This window comes from Anser cygnoides, chromosome 3 (genome assembly GCF_040182565.1).
Source record: "Anser cygnoides isolate HZ-2024a breed goose chromosome 3, Taihu_goose_T2T_genome, whole genome shotgun sequence".
Lineage (NCBI taxonomy): Eukaryota > Metazoa > Chordata > Aves > Anseriformes > Anatidae > Anser > Anser cygnoides.
Window position 1 is genome coordinate 57,222,376 of NC_089875.1, and position 15,357 is coordinate 57,237,732.

The 15,357-nt window shown below is 38.4% G+C and overlaps 1 protein-coding gene across 5 annotated transcripts in view; it reads left to right on the forward strand.

Moving 5' to 3' along the window:
* TULP4 (TUB like protein 4) overlaps positions 1-15,357 on the forward strand; it is a 157,018-nt gene that overhangs the window by 3,015 nt on the left and 138,646 nt on the right. Inside the window, exon 1 of one of the 5 annotated variants that reach the window (XM_066993153.1) lies at positions 11,387-11,502. The exons of the other annotated variants lie outside the window; for them this stretch is intronic. The gene's annotated coding sequence lies outside the window, so the exon portion shown is untranslated. Of the gene's footprint in view, positions 1-11,386; positions 11,503-15,357 lie in introns of those variants that run through there. 5 annotated transcript variants of the gene reach the window in all.

The window sequence follows — 15,357 nt, forward strand, 5'->3', positions numbered from 1 at the left end:
TGTTTTCATCCTTGCTTGTATACTTGATCGGTTATTTCTGTGTTATTTTTAACTAATGCCTTTGTTTACACCACTTCACAGTACTTAAAAGTTTAATATCTTTTAAATGGTCTATAATAATAGTTCTCGCTTTGTGCTTATACCTACAAAAGACCTTAGTGCTCCTCAGCTGCACATCAAATCCTTGATATAGCTGTAATACATCAAAGCTGGTCTGGAGAACTTCCCACTGGAAACCTGGGCCGTTTGCATGGCATGGAGGTCCCGGTTTGTTTGTGAATGTTGTCTCCTGCACAGTTTGAGAGCTAGCAGATCCTGCTGGGAGTCATATGCTCTCCTAGTTTCCTGGGTTCAAGTCATCCCTGATGTCCTTGTCTAGTGCAGAGCACTCTTTGCAAAACGTGCGTTTGAAGATTAACTTTCCCATTAGAATAGAAGAGATTTAGCACTTCTCAGTACTGCTATCAGTCCGTCCTGTCACTTCTCTTTTTGCTTTGTATGTGTGATGGAATAGAGTCCTCTCCTTTGAAGACATTCTGCTCATTAAATATTTGCCGAAGCAAATGTCTTGACAGCTAAACTGATTCCTAAATAAAATCTTCAAATATCTCATTTCATTAGTTTGAATAATAATTGCAAAGTAAAATTTAGAAGAAGGCCAAACACATATCTATTCACTTAGCCATTTGAAGAAAATTACTGCAACTACTTTCCTGGTGTTACTTGGCACCATTTAAGCAGATGAAAACTGTAGGAAGGACTAATGAGTGTTGGATGCAGTATGAAACAAAAGAGGTGTTTTGCATGTATACTAAAAATATTGTCGAAGAAGTGCGTGGGAAGACAAGCAGGAATAAAGTCATTGCGAAAAGCAGAGGTTGGTTGCCCACTGTGGTTGTGGTGGATCACAGTCCGCAGGAGGCTCTTTAGTTGGAAAAAGACCTCAGCTGATGAGGTTCTTAAATTGGGAGGGGGCAGCGTGAGAGGTTACGTGCGCTCATGTTTGTGCTGGGGGGGTGCCCACACAGTGGGAGCCCTGAGCTGCCGGGCACCTAAGTGTCGCTTGTGATGTTCCTACTGCCTGTACGCAATAAAGAACAGGTCTCCCTGTTTCAGTGGCATGGTGGAATGACCTCTAGGAAATCCTTACAATTATAAATAACTGAAAAACAAAACACAACCCCGAAGATCTACCTGTCTAATATCTGGGTAAAATACATGAAAGGGAGGTTGACTAACTCGAAGCCGCTGTTGCAGACAAGATAGGCTGTGGATAATAGTTAACGTTGTATAAAAATATCAGAAATGTTACTCAGAAAGCTATTTTAGGTGTTAAGTAAAACTTGAAAGGGGGAGTGATTTCAGCTAAGGGAGAAGGAGGAAGAGTTATATATTTGTGGTGTCTTCCCCTGCTCTCATGAGTGATGTAAGTATATTAAGAACTGCTGCTGTATAAATATCTTGGCTGCCATACAAGTGCCCTACATAGTGTTTGGAAAGGAGGGAATTGAACAGTGTAGGTGTTGAAGCAGCTTTAGATATTTTACCTTCCTATCTCCCGTGCATAGAAATACGGACCAAGGAACAGTATGTGAACTCAAACCAAAGATGTTTTCTACATCAGTGTCTTGGCTTTTGGACAGTGGAGTATAGCAGATGGCTACGGAAAAGTATCATAGGGCATACAGGTAGCTGGTATCTGAAGGAAGTATCACCAGCTTCTAGCAGGATATGGTTTAGGGGTCTCTGAGCAGATGATTTGGTATTTAATCATTTAGCTTTTACTAGTTGTGAATTTGTGCATTTCTTTTTCTTTTACCCTCGAAAGCTTTAGCATCTGCAGCATCTGATGGTGCAAGAATGACAAAAGCACAAGTGATCATTTTTAGTTACTCTGGTGCCAGGTTAAAAGTTTCATTCCTCCACTCCTTTCACTTTGCATAGTGTAAAAGCTTGGTATTTTTAATTTTTAAAATTTGATATCAAACTTGTCAGGATAAAGCTGACTGCTTTGTAGGTACATCTGGAATTTCAGACCTTGTGTGCCAACTCTATCCTATTTACTGGGAAATATAACTTGTTAGAACATCTCACTTCTAGTAATGTCCAATTTGCTTACACTTTGCATTTCCATTAAGCAGTTCTCAGGTTCCATTTTGCAGACAGTTTTGAACTTAGAAATATATCTTTTTGTACAGACTTCAGAGTTCATATCCGTATATGAATCATATCTGAAGAAAGGTTGCAAGCCCATGAAAGTTTTGTGAATACTTAGAAGAATGGAAAAAGTCTTGATTCAAATCTTGGTGTGCAGTTTCTGTAGTTGAATGGCAGAGGACTGGTGTTATACCTGTTTTTATCACACGGTCATCCTCCCAGAATAAGACATTCCTGAATAATTTGCAAACAGAACGGTATGTAATGAAATGGCTCTTTCCCGTAGTCATTACTTGAATTTTCACTTTCTTTGTAAAGAAAGAATGATGTAAATCGTTGTTTGGGTTTGATTTGTTTTTCCAGGCTTAGATTGCTCTGGAGACTTCCTAGCACTTTCCCTGTTTGATGTGAACTTATCCCTGGCTTGGATTTTTCCTTCCTCCTCTTCATTGTTGGTGTTTGTTAGTAGATCTTTAAGGATGTTTTCATTGATGCTTAAGGCACTGTATTCTTATTTTTTAATTCATCGGAACAGAAAATGGGGATACAGCTCCTATTGTCTGGTAACTCTACGAAATTAATTAGATGAAGCAATAAAGGTAGTTGAATTCTAGGAGAGAGATTTAAATAAATGCATTTGAATCTTATAAAGACATGGGAAGCTATGCAGTGAAAATCTGCTGTCTTGGATGAACGATCAAGGGATAAAATTGAACAAGCTTATGTTACTAGTATAAGATCTGGAACCATTTGTAGCTTTTCCAAAGTGGAGCTAAAAATGGGGGAAGAGATGTGGTTCTTGTAAAGATACCTATAGCAAGCCCTATTATGATAATAGGCCACCTCGAGTAAGAATAGGCTGTTTCTGTGAACCAAAAAAAAATTCTGTGCAGCAACAGGGTTCTATTAAAAGCAAATACAAATCATAGGATTAAGTGATTAAGTCATCTTCCTCTGAGTTACAGACCTCTCAGAGGTGGATTCCTTCCAGATTTTGCCAACCTGCTGAGGAGCTGTTCTTTTTTTCTTTATAGCAGTAGAATACCTCTGTGGAACATATATTAAATCCAATATACGTCGTTTCCCAGTGTTGCAAAGAGAATTGGGGGGTTTGGAAGTCTTCACTGGACCTGTGGTAAGATCGAGGAAAGTATGCTGTCTAAAAACATACGCTTTGAGCTTGGTACTAGTGCTAGGAGTATGTACTATGCTCCTATGTATGTATGTTAGGAGCCTGTACAATATTAGTCCCCCCTTACGTTTCCAGAAGATCAAGCACTTCTTTCTATTAATAAAGGAATTGTCTTGGAAATTGTTCTTTCTTCAGAGGAGATAAACGGGAGACCACTGATGTAAAAACAATGTTATAGCACTGGAGGTGATTAAGAAGATTATATTGGAAAGTCTCATAATAGTTTTGTTTTCAGTGCCGTGTTGGTGAGTTTTGCAATTGTTGTTAGTAATACAGAGAGCAGATAGCCAGAACAGTGGTTGTTCGGGCTAGAAGTGACCAGTAATGCTTCAAGATTTCATAAAAGATAATGTCCTGTTTTCACAGGATGCAAAAGTGTTTAGTCGCTATCATCGGGAGGTTGAATGCTTCACTTAATTCACTCATCCCCTTTCCCCTTTGGAATGTGGTTTAAATGCTGCTGGTGTGAGGAAACTTCTAGTTGGTTTGCAGAAAAAATATTTGTGATTCGATTGTCTAGTGTTGTGGTGACAGAATGAGCTCTTGCCAGTTTTAAAATCACAAATAGCATTGCTTATTGAAGCTCTAGAAATACTGGGAAAGCTTTGTTCTCTGGTTTGCATTTGAATGTCTTCTTCCTTCTTGTCCAAGGATGAGAGTGAAAAACGAGAATCTGTATTGCTGGAAATGGCCAATTTTCTTCCTGTTGGGCAGAGAATGAGCACTCTCCTAAAACAATCATGGGACCTTTGCATGGGAAGTGATAACGGGCTTGTATATGAGTCTCCAGGAGAAGATCTTTTACTCATAAGGTTTTAGAAAGGAAAGATGTAATGGCAGAGATGCTTTGTGAGGATTTGGGTTGTACTGATTCGCCTCCAGCTGCATTGTCACAGCTTTGACAAATATCACCTGATGACTGAGTGTCCGTACTGATGTGGAACTGTCTGTTTTCACTGGTGTTTACTTCTGCTTTGATTTGTTGGGTATGTAGACGAAGATTTCATTGCTTTCTGAGCCTAACACTTACGCAAGCTCTTGGAATTCTCCCCTGGAATATTTTTAAGAGGCTTGCTTTACTGCCTTTTTCGCTGGCAGGACTAGTATGAAAGCATTCAATGGAAGATCTTTAAATGCCGATAATGCTCAGTTCTGTCTCTCTTTTGATTACCCCAAATTACATTGTTGAATGCATTTTTCCATACGTAGGGTGATAACGCTGTTGATAAAATTAGGCCTGAGATGATGCAGGTGGGATTGAGAAAGTGCTGGAGAATGTACTAAAGAGTATATGACTTCTGAGCTTGTGTCCTTAGGCTATGTGTGTGTGAGCTTGTTTTTGTGTTTTGTGGTTTTTTTTCTTCACTGATTAGGACAATTTCTTCCCATCTTTCTGGTTAAGAGTTCTGACCCCATTTCATGGTTTCCCTTCATTGAAATTTGCAATTTTGCGGTATGGTAGGAGAGAATATGTTTTATAATTGCTTCCTTGTTTCCTCTACATCTTTATAGCAAATGCAGTTGGGAAAGAAATCTTCTGATTTTGTTTCAAAACACCTCATTATGTTAGCTGATCTAAGGATCTAGCTGGAAAGTTGTCCCAGCTTAGAAATAAATAACAATTGCATGCACACATACTTGGCTGCACAGCGAGATCTATCTTTAGAAAAGGGTTCTGTCCTATTTTCACTTAATTTTAATGATGTTGAGTTTTACCTTCGTTTGAGACACCCTAATGACTTCTGGATCTTATCCAGTCCTTCCTAATAGATAAGTGTGTGAGTCCTCTGAATCAGATTTCAGAGTCCTTTGTGTAGGGGAAGCCCCATTTATCTGCCAGATAACCTCAGGTATTCCAGTAATTCCTGGGCTATGTCCGAGGTGCTGCCTCTGCTTGCCTGGTGTTTACTGTAGCAGTGTCTTGTGACTGGGAAGCCAAAGGCAGGCTGCAAGAGGTTGCTGCCACACAAATCTAACATACTAGAAAGCAACTGCAGTCCCATGTAGATTAGTACTCTGATGAAATGTTTTTTCTTTTTTTTTAAATGAACCTGTGTTAGTCGAAGTTGACAGTTATGTTTGGGTTTTATTTTTGTTGTGCATTGTTGATGGTTACAGCGGCAGACTGGGACTGCTTTTCTCCCAGTTCTGTCATGACCTTCTGTATTGCCTTGAGGTGCATAATTGTCTTTTACTCAGCTGTATGCTATTAGAATAATGTTGTTTTCTTACTTTTCCTAGGATTGCTGAGGCTAGTGTAGCACTTTCAGGACACTGGATTAAAGATGTAAGGTTCAGGGTCATATTAAAAGAAACCATCACGTAGTTGGGCGCAAGTCGAACATTTACTCAACTGAGGATGAATAGGCTGGGTAAAGGTTTAAAAAAAATGGAAAAAAGGAGGGGAGCAAATTATGAGAGGGTGAGCTATAAATACTGTTATGCGACTCTATTTCCTTCGCTTCTTGGTGATTCTTGGGATTGTGAGCTTGCAGGATGTCTCTTAATGTCTGTAAACCATCAGACAGAGCAATGATGCTGTGAAGTGATGATTATTTGAAAAGACTGGCAAAAAATGCATCCTGTGTGAGGCGTAATCAGACATCTCCACTAAAGCACTGCTTTAGTTGATATACTCCTCCACCTGTTTGTAGCAGATAGCAACAGTTCGAACCCTCTCCTTGATTCACTGAATTAAATGCGGTGTGTTGTGAGCCCTGGGTGTTAGCAGTGACGAGCCTGTATCGATCGCTCATTGGCAAGGATGCGCTTGTGACAGAAGGGTTGATTGGGCAGCTTAGTGCATTTCTCTCTCCTGTGTAGTAGGAAACACGGCTATTGACTATTCAGCTTTTTTTTTAATCCATAGAGATGCCTTTTGGCCACAGGTTTTTGGGTAAGGAGTGTTTTCATTTTTCACGATTCTTGTGTGATGTCTGTGTTTGCTGAAACAGAACGAATAAAGCAGGGATGCTCTTTGCTTGAAAATCTCATCCTACCTGCTTAGCATTGTTTCTGGAGGACAGACTCTTAATTCCTGTAACAGTTTTCTTTGATATTTACTCAGCTATTATGCCTTAAATTTGTTTGAACGGTACAGTATATGATATGCGAAATCCATTCTATCTTTGTCATAGATTGGTTAGGGCCAGAATTAAGCATTAAGGTTATGCAGCCTAAACTTCTAAATGGAACTGTTTGCATTTTGTGTGAAGGAGTTGGGTGTTGGTGGAAGCAGTCTTGTTTTTTCTTGCATCCCCACCCTGCCTTTACTCCCTTCCGAGAGAGTAATTATAGGATTTTCTATTGTCATTAGACTTAAATTCATGCTACAGGTGTGATGCTCGTTCTGTCATGTAGCCACATGTTAATAGGTTTGATGTGTTTATTCTTTTGATATGTTTGTTCTGTTCTTTATTCAGGTACAGGTAGAGACCTTGCAAAAAGGAGAATTCAAGGCAACGAGGCAAAGACAAAATCCCTAGGTCGTGGAGAGGAGTAAGAAAAGGCAAGGAGGTCCTTGCTTCTTGTTTTGAGACTCATCAGTGTTTCACTGCAGATGTTTATCTAGAAATGGGAGAAACAAAATTGCATTCTTTCATGATAATTTTCCTTGCTAGGTTTTTCAAATTGTGGTGCGAGGCTTCCTGGGTGTTTTGCCTTGAGCTGCTTGCCTGCTCTCTTTGTAAGGTGTCTTGTTTACCTCTCTTTTTCCTTTCTATTTTTGGAGAGACTTAACTCTCTCACTCTGTAGAGGTTTAGTTGCCATCTTTGAATAGCTGAGTGAACTCAGGGTTCTCTCAGGGGCTTGAATTTGTCAAAAGATGATACCCCTGTCATGTTTCTCGCCTTGTCCCTCTGCATTTTTGAGATTTTCTTTCAGGACAAGCTCCTGTGGCTGTGCTATTGATACTGTGCATTGTTCCTCAGAGTGATACTGTTGAAGACTTTTTCTGTCTGTACTCTGATGTTTGTTAGGTGGCCTGTACTGTAGCACTTCAGTCTTCTCTTTCAAGCTTTTCTTGTGGGATGTTTCAAAGCTGTCCGTTCTAAAGTATGGATAAGTGCTAACAGGGAGGAGTAATAAAAAGCTGTGGGAGATGCTGGTTTCCATACCAAATACAACCCTCAGAAGTGCACAGCTTATTGGGCAACATTAAGATATCTAGTGCACTTTGCAGCACGCTTGCTGTGAACTGACAGCCAAAGACCTTTTGTTCGGTGTTCTGGAAAATTTCAGGCCCAGAACTCTAGTGTTGACTTAGTCAAAACACTACTCTGACGAAAACAGACTATATGTACACATATATTTTCACACTTAATACGCAGATATCCCCCGCTCTGTGTTGTTTGGAGGATCAGAGGCTTAAGAAACATTATGATACTTCAAACTTGGAGAGCTGTTTGCCCTAGCATCCATTCACATGGAATATCTTCTGCATAATTTTTCTGATATTTACAAACAAATTGGGAGAAAGCTTAAATTTTCTTAGAGTAATTTGTTTAGTCTGTTTGATTTTTGTCCTCTAAATTTTGAAATCCTTAGTGATGAGTCTAATTATAAACAAGATGTTCTCTCTTGCTGGTGATAAATCTAAATCTGCCTTGGGACAGTTGCCTCTTCTTTAACATGATGCCAGAGGAAAGCCTGAAATTGCTGCAATATAGCAGCTTTCTTTATCAGCTAGAAAAGGAAAGTTTATTACAAGTGGCTTGTTAGATCCTTGGTATTGTGGAAGTTCATTTTGTGTAGTATATGGTAGTCATAACATCCTTCAGTCAAACATTGTGGCTCTTTGTGGTTATGAGCAAAATCATCAGTATCCAAGCGTGTTCGGACTTTGAGCATGCGGGAAGATATTTTGCTGAACCTAAGTCTTGATAAGCTGTAAAGGTCATTTCCTGCTTTCTACTGCTAGTTTTTGGTGCATGTATGTGTAGTGCAGAAATGAAAATTAAATTAAGGTACTCATTATATGGAGTTTTGGAGCTGGGACGGGCATACTGTTTGAAAAGAGGTATTTTTTGGTTCTGTCCTGTTCCCCTGGCCCCAGCTATGGTATATGATTACAACAACAGCCAAAAATCATAGAATCATAATGATCCTGGAAAATGCCTGGAAAGAATCTAGCATGAGGATAACGCTCTCCTTTCAGGTGTTTGCAATTTGTATTCATTTTTTAAAGCAAACACATTGTATACTTCTATCAGTTGGGTCGTTATGGGAATAATATGAAAGCAATCACTGCCGTCTTAATTTTTTCATCAGTATTTTATCTCTGTTTTGCTTATGTTTTTTTCTAATAACATACTTCCATCTCCCTATATGAATGTAAAGTGTCTCATTTATTGAGACAGGATTATCTTGCTGGATTTTATGAACATCTCATTTCTCATGTCAGATGATTTAACATTTCATCGGCACGCTCGTAAAAATTGCTTCAATAATTTTGATTATGTTTTTACTTCTTTGAGTGTAAGAGTGTCTTCTAAATGTTGTTGTTAGAATGAAGGGCACAGATTTTTTCCCCACCCTGTGTCCCTAGGAAGCTAATGCATCATCCCTTATATTAGGTGGCAGATGACAGTGTAGTATGTGCTCTTGGCATGTTTACTCAGCCCAGGAAACTGATACCGTGCCTGAAGTCTGATTCAGAGCTTTAGCACCATGGCTTCGAAACGAGATGGCTTAAATCCCATGTGTTCATCTTTTTATCCTGCTCTTCTACAACAGGCACCTGCTTGCTCCCTGTGCGGCCTTAATTTATTGCCCCAGGAGACTTGCTCCTTGTGCCTCTGCTGTCCTCAGAGGGATTCCCTCTGGCTCGTAGGGAGCTGCCTGGTGGGTGATGCTGTGACCTGATCTCTGCGGGAAGGGAGCAGATTAGTCACTGCTCAAGTTGGAGCCAGCTTCTAAAGACTGGCCGTACTGCTGCCACGTGACACTGCAGAGCTCGACAAATAACATGTTAAAATTTTTCTTCTCGTGTTTGTGCAAGTAGATTGCTTTGATTTGGGGTGGGGGAGAAGGCGGAACTACTAATTTCCGCTTGGCCTCTCTAAGTGTCTGAGAAGTGACGTTGATGCCACGTTCGACCATGTGAAACTTTGCATATGTTGAGATTTGAGGTATGAAGAATTTCTCCCTTCCTGGTTTAAACAAAACAAAAAAACAGAACTAATCAAAACCAAAACAAAAAAACACCCTAGTCTCTCTAAAGGGCTTTAGCAGACAAACCGTGCTGAAGTCTGGCTGTGACAGTCTGATATTTCTTTTCCTGCTGTACCTGGTGGAGACTATCACCACTCCACTGCTGATTCATTAGGAGAGAATTTGTGCCTGCATCTCATACAGTTTGCTCCATAATTTGACTTTTTAGCTCAGCCTTATCTTTGTTGCCAGCTTTTAAACTGAGATTGAGAACCTTTTTTGTGTTGTGGTGGCAATGCAGATGCCTCCTAAATGGAGGAGGAGATTTTTGTAGCCCAAACTTCTTCCATTTTATTTTTCACTGGGATATGTTAGAGGGCATTTGCAGAGTAGCTAAGACAGGACACAAAAATATTTTAAGTGCTAATTTATATCTAAGTTTTGTAGTTAATTTAGCCTTTAGCATAAGTCATCAAATTTAATTAAAATAGCTTTGCTAAGAAGTATGATGACTATGTATTGCTTAACTATTTTTTGTTGAATTTTTAAAGTATATCAGATCACCAAAATGAGGGAAATCGTGGGGTAAATATTTGGATTCAGGTTGCTGAAGGGGCATATCAGCTTGCAACAGATTTTCTTCAGTAGGCACAGATAGAAAATTGTGTGTTTATTTCAGTATAGTCTCTGTGAATTTTTTTCTTTAAAATGAGAAACTGCGAAAAGGCTCGTTTTAAAAGTGTAGCGAAAATGAAATGTGATGTTGAGATCTAGTAGTTCTGTTAGGGATGTAGTGTCCAGAAACAGTCACCTCAGTCTACTAGCTAAAGATAGCGCTTCCTTTGTTAACAAGACAAAACAAAACCAAACTTATAATTCAGTTTTTAATGCAAAACATAATAAAGGCATGTGCATCCAAAATGTCTAATGTAGTTTGTTTGTAAGTAACATTGCCTAAATCTCAAAAATTGGGATTTGTTTAAATGGAATTGTGGTGTCCTTTTGAAACCAACCTGACACTGTTGTGAGTTTGCAAAATGATCCTCAACTGTAATCCTTTACAATACTGCAACTTTTTTTTTCTAGCCCCAGCAACCGTGGTGAGATTGGATTTGACAGTTGGCAGTGGTAATTTCTTGTTCTAGACTGGGTATTGTAATGCTCGTGGGTTTCCATGTGTACTTCCAGTGGTAGGGGTGTGCCTACAGTGTATGTCAGTGGTACCTATATGGCAGTTCAGTGAACATCTGGCCCAGAAAATGGGAAGGAACATTTACTGTTCATTAACATCAAATGTGAAAATTATCAACCTGAATAAATGTGTTTAAATTATGTAATTACTTAAATTGGAATGCATTATGGCATTCCAGTTAGCAAAATAAGTATCAAATGTGGGGCGTAAGCTATGCTTGCTTGAAAATCAGCATCAGTTTAAGGTTGCTATCTAGCAATAGGCTTTCTGTCAGAAAAGGGAGGAGCAGAAATGCAGAATCAAAATTATATATTTAAATCAAGTTTCCTTGCTCGATGATTGAAATAATAACTACACTTGGATGTGGTAAATCGTTTTGAATTAACCTGGCCTGAGTGTGTATCTTCCTGCAGTGAACCGCAGGAGGAGTGTTTTGACACACAATGTGTTTCACCAAATGTTGATGGATATTTTTAAATAGGAGAACAAAAAGCAGAATATTGGTTATGGCCTTTCCTGTGAATCTGTAACAGGTAAGTTCTGAAGCTAGATGGAAACAGGAAAATATCAGAAGAACTGTTCTGATTGAGTGACAGGATCATAGCACAGACTGGATGCTGGTAATGGTAAACTCTTGCTGCTTATTTTGATGCTATCTTCCCCTGCAGTGTTAAGGAAGATGCTCCGTCTCTGTCCCATGGAGAATGTCTGCTGGACTGATCTAACATCTTTCTGTTCCTAAAAGGTGTCCCCACACCCAAGCCTTGTGGGTCCTGCCTGCTGCAGCTCTGACGCTCAGCTGACCCTTCAGTGAGTTGATTCAGTTCCCTCAGCTCAGTTAATACTCCTCACTTTATTTTCAGATACTTATTTTCTGCTGGTTTAAGGTGTTGAGTCTGCCCAAGGAGGAGTCAGACAGGCACCAGGCAGCGAGAAGAGGGATGAGGACCAACCAAATCTGGGAAAACAAATTGCAGTAGGTCTTGGGAGTGTTGGAGGTTAAGAAATCTTTGTGGCATTGGCTGCTTTGAACAGTTTGCTTTCCTTGTAGGCCTATGCCTTTAGTTTCTTCATCTGCTACAACAGGAATCATGCTCGGCTACCTTACAAGATTGCTAAAAAGGTTTTATAATGTGTGCATTCAAGACATCGTAAGTGCTGAGAAAGGGCTTATAGAAGCAATCCTGCCTTGCTGTATGCTGAATATGCTGCTATTTTGCTGTAAAGAAATATTCCTTAAGAGATATTATAAAGATATTGAATTACCATTGATAATAGCAATTCTGCTGTCCCATGTCAGCTGTGCAGTCACTTAAGGAGGAAGAACTTCAACATTTGTAAACTGGTGGATTCCAAAAGATAGGAAATGTTAATAGATGTCACTACCAAATTTAAATAAAATAGTTCTGAAAATGTTACAGAACTTTGTGTGTATTTAGGAGAACATTTTATTTAAAAATAATGGAAGAATGTGAAAAAGTGAGCTGTTTGAGTGTAATTAAAGTGCTGCAATAAAATAAACTAAGAATTAAAAAAGCCAAGACTCTGTCACTTTGTTGTGAAGTGCTGTGAAAAATCGTAATTAAAGATAATAGTAAGGCCTTATTTGCTCTCAGAGCAAAATGTCCTAGTGCCCTGACATAGACAGAAATGTTTTTTTAAGAAGGTTGTTCTGCTGCTGCTGGAGAAGGGTGAAGCGCTCCTAGTATTAATAATGCTGTGGGAAGAGCAGGGCTAGCTGCTTGAATCATTGAAGGTTGCTATGAGAAACCCAGTAGTGTTTCCATAGGGCATACCGATGTAATTATAGAAGCTTCCTTTGAAAATTGATAAGGTTTCAGTTATTTCTAGCTCTGCTTCAGAGCAAATAAAGCAACAAATGTTGAACAGAGCTGACCTGTGTGTATCCTGATTTTATTTGCAACTGCATGAGGGCTTACAGAAGGTAGGCTAAAAGGAAACTCAAGTCTGTTAGAGCTTTGGCCATTTTGGGCACAGTTCTGAGAAGCAGTAATAAAGGATATTCGCTCTCAACCGAGAGCTGTTCTTTGTACTTGCCTTTTGGCTCTTGCAAGGAGAGCAGCAGATCCAAGAATCACAGAACACATTGTATAAGGGGAATGTTATGAAACTGTAAGTGTCGTGCTACACTCTGCTTAAAAATTGTGGTATACTTAAATGGGGAAGCACTGAGCAGCAATAATCCTGTGACATCTGTAAGGCTCTGTATAAGAAACAAATGTTGCTTTAGTGTAGAACATCCCAATGTATGTGCTCCCTGTCCCCATGGGAGACTGGCTGCCTAGCAGGGGATGCTGCTTGTAATCAGATCTCTGCAGCTCAGTGTTGCTCCGGCACGTTGGTCTGTAATCTAGTCATGCCTAGCTTTATTTTACTGTTCCTATTGCTCTCTGTAAGATGGACTTCTTCATCTGAAATGAAAATCTAGAAGCATAGAAGTGCAAACTAAAGCTTGTGTATTACTTTTATAAAAACCCACGTTACTGGGTGTGATAAAAGTCATGGAAATATCTGTTTAATAAATGCAGTAGCATTTTCCAGATGTGAGCTTTAGCTTCTCAAACTTTAATCAACAGAGGACATGGGGTGATAGTATTAGCTCTCTAGTGTTTTTTTGCTTCCATCAGTTACAAGGCTTCAAATAGTAATTGCGGTTTAGCAACTGAAAAGAAATCTGATGATTGGATATGATGTTATCATTTCATTGGTATTTCCCCTTAAAAAAATCACAAATGTTGTTAATGCTGTCTCCTACAGTAGAAATGTATATCCAGTAGAAATAACAAAATTATCCATTAGAAATAACAAATATTTCATATATGCAAGAGACTTAAATGGACCAGATGTTGTTGCTGTGATGGTCTATGGCTATAGGCAAGACAGGGTATTTAAGTGTAATATCTTTTTATTACATTGCTTTAGAAAAAGGTAGGCTGTTTTTAAGCAAACAAATAATTTTTGATTCTATGCAAGGTACAACAGATTTCTCTTGTATTTTTTTATGGTTTTAATCAATGAAATCAGCATCTGTATTGAGTATTATTTGATGTTTTAGAATCAAGTAGATTTTTTTCCGAATTTAATTTTTTTAATTCTTTTAGTTTTAAGAATAGAATTTCTGTATTCTGACATGGTTATTTCTGTTTGTTCATCAGCCTTGTTTCATGCTGTCATTCTGTAGAACAGTAAGTGGAAGATAATGGCATTTTTGTTGTTGGGGTAGAATTTTCTTAAAATGTCATTTTGAGTTATCCTATTTCAGAACCTTTGCATCAGCTTTATGAAATACTGTATTGCATATTTTTTTGTCTGCCTTTTTTGTTTTGTGTGTCTATTTACTAGAGATCAAATGTAATGGCTGTTTCAAACAGATGCTGTGGTGTAGATTTCATTGCAGTCTAGTTAATAAAGATAACAAGAAAGCATGTAGCTTTTTCTGACTAGCCTCCTATTATTCTATGGTCTGTGGGTAATATGTAGTTAATGGAGAAAGTATTACAGTGTCGTAACAGCATTAGATACTGAAGTACTATACCATCTTATGTTCCCTGAATCTCAGAAGAAGCTGAAATATACTGATCCTCTTAAGCTGTAGAACTGAACTCCTGAAGATGTTTTCGTGTAATTTGTTTTAATAGACTTTGTGAGCTCAAGGGGACCACTGACACTGTGAGATTAAGATGTTACTTTGCCAAGCTGCTTACCAGAAAAAGCAGCAGCATTTTCCTTGAGCAGTTTGCAAGCAGAATTTTCAACATAGAAAAGGAACCTACGCTACAGATGTGGAATTTCATAGTGGGAATGGTCAGGGTGGATTGTGTGTTACTAGTTTTTTATTTTTATTTTTTCCATCTGGGTGTTCTGCTTTTCACCCTTTAACTATAGACATACAGAAATATAATTGAATATAGCAAATATTATGTTTTTATACAGATGTGGAGCTATTTTGTGAAGTATTTACTAAATAGAAAAATAATTGTACAAGTATCTAGTAATGCTAGGTGTAGAAAGAAATTTTAAAGCCATCTTACATAGAGTGTGTTCAAGTCAAAATTATTTATGAAGTGACCTCAGATTCCTTTTCTTTTCCTAATTGCTACTTTTGGGTAGAATTTGTAAATGTGATGGAATCCTAAGGAATTTATTATCATGTTCAAAAAGAGAAAAGGGCAAAAAAAAAAACTATCTGGAAGCTGTAGATTTAGCTGCTACGATGAATCTTCCCTTTCGATTTTTATGCTTCATAGATTCTGAAGCTGGGCTTCAACAGAAAATCTCACTAGCGTAGATTAGGTGAAGATAATGAAAGGTATTGAGAGTCACGTAGAAGAGGAGAAATAATTGGATCCAAGAAGTTGGCAGTTACTGCATTTATATAACTTCCCAAGGAAAACAAGTGAAAAGCAATTAAAGGACTAGTTATAAAGCAGTGAGAATATTACTTTTACTTAAAAAAAAAAAAGTCAATCTACAACATTTCTTTCTTGATGAAATCTGTTTGTTCAAAAGAATATTTTCTATAACTTTGGGATTATAAATAGAAGCAAGTGCTATCTGATGGTTGCAGTTATGAATTATATGAAGTTTGAATGTCTTGGGATGCTAACATGTTAAGAAATAGATATACCAATACAATTTTGAATG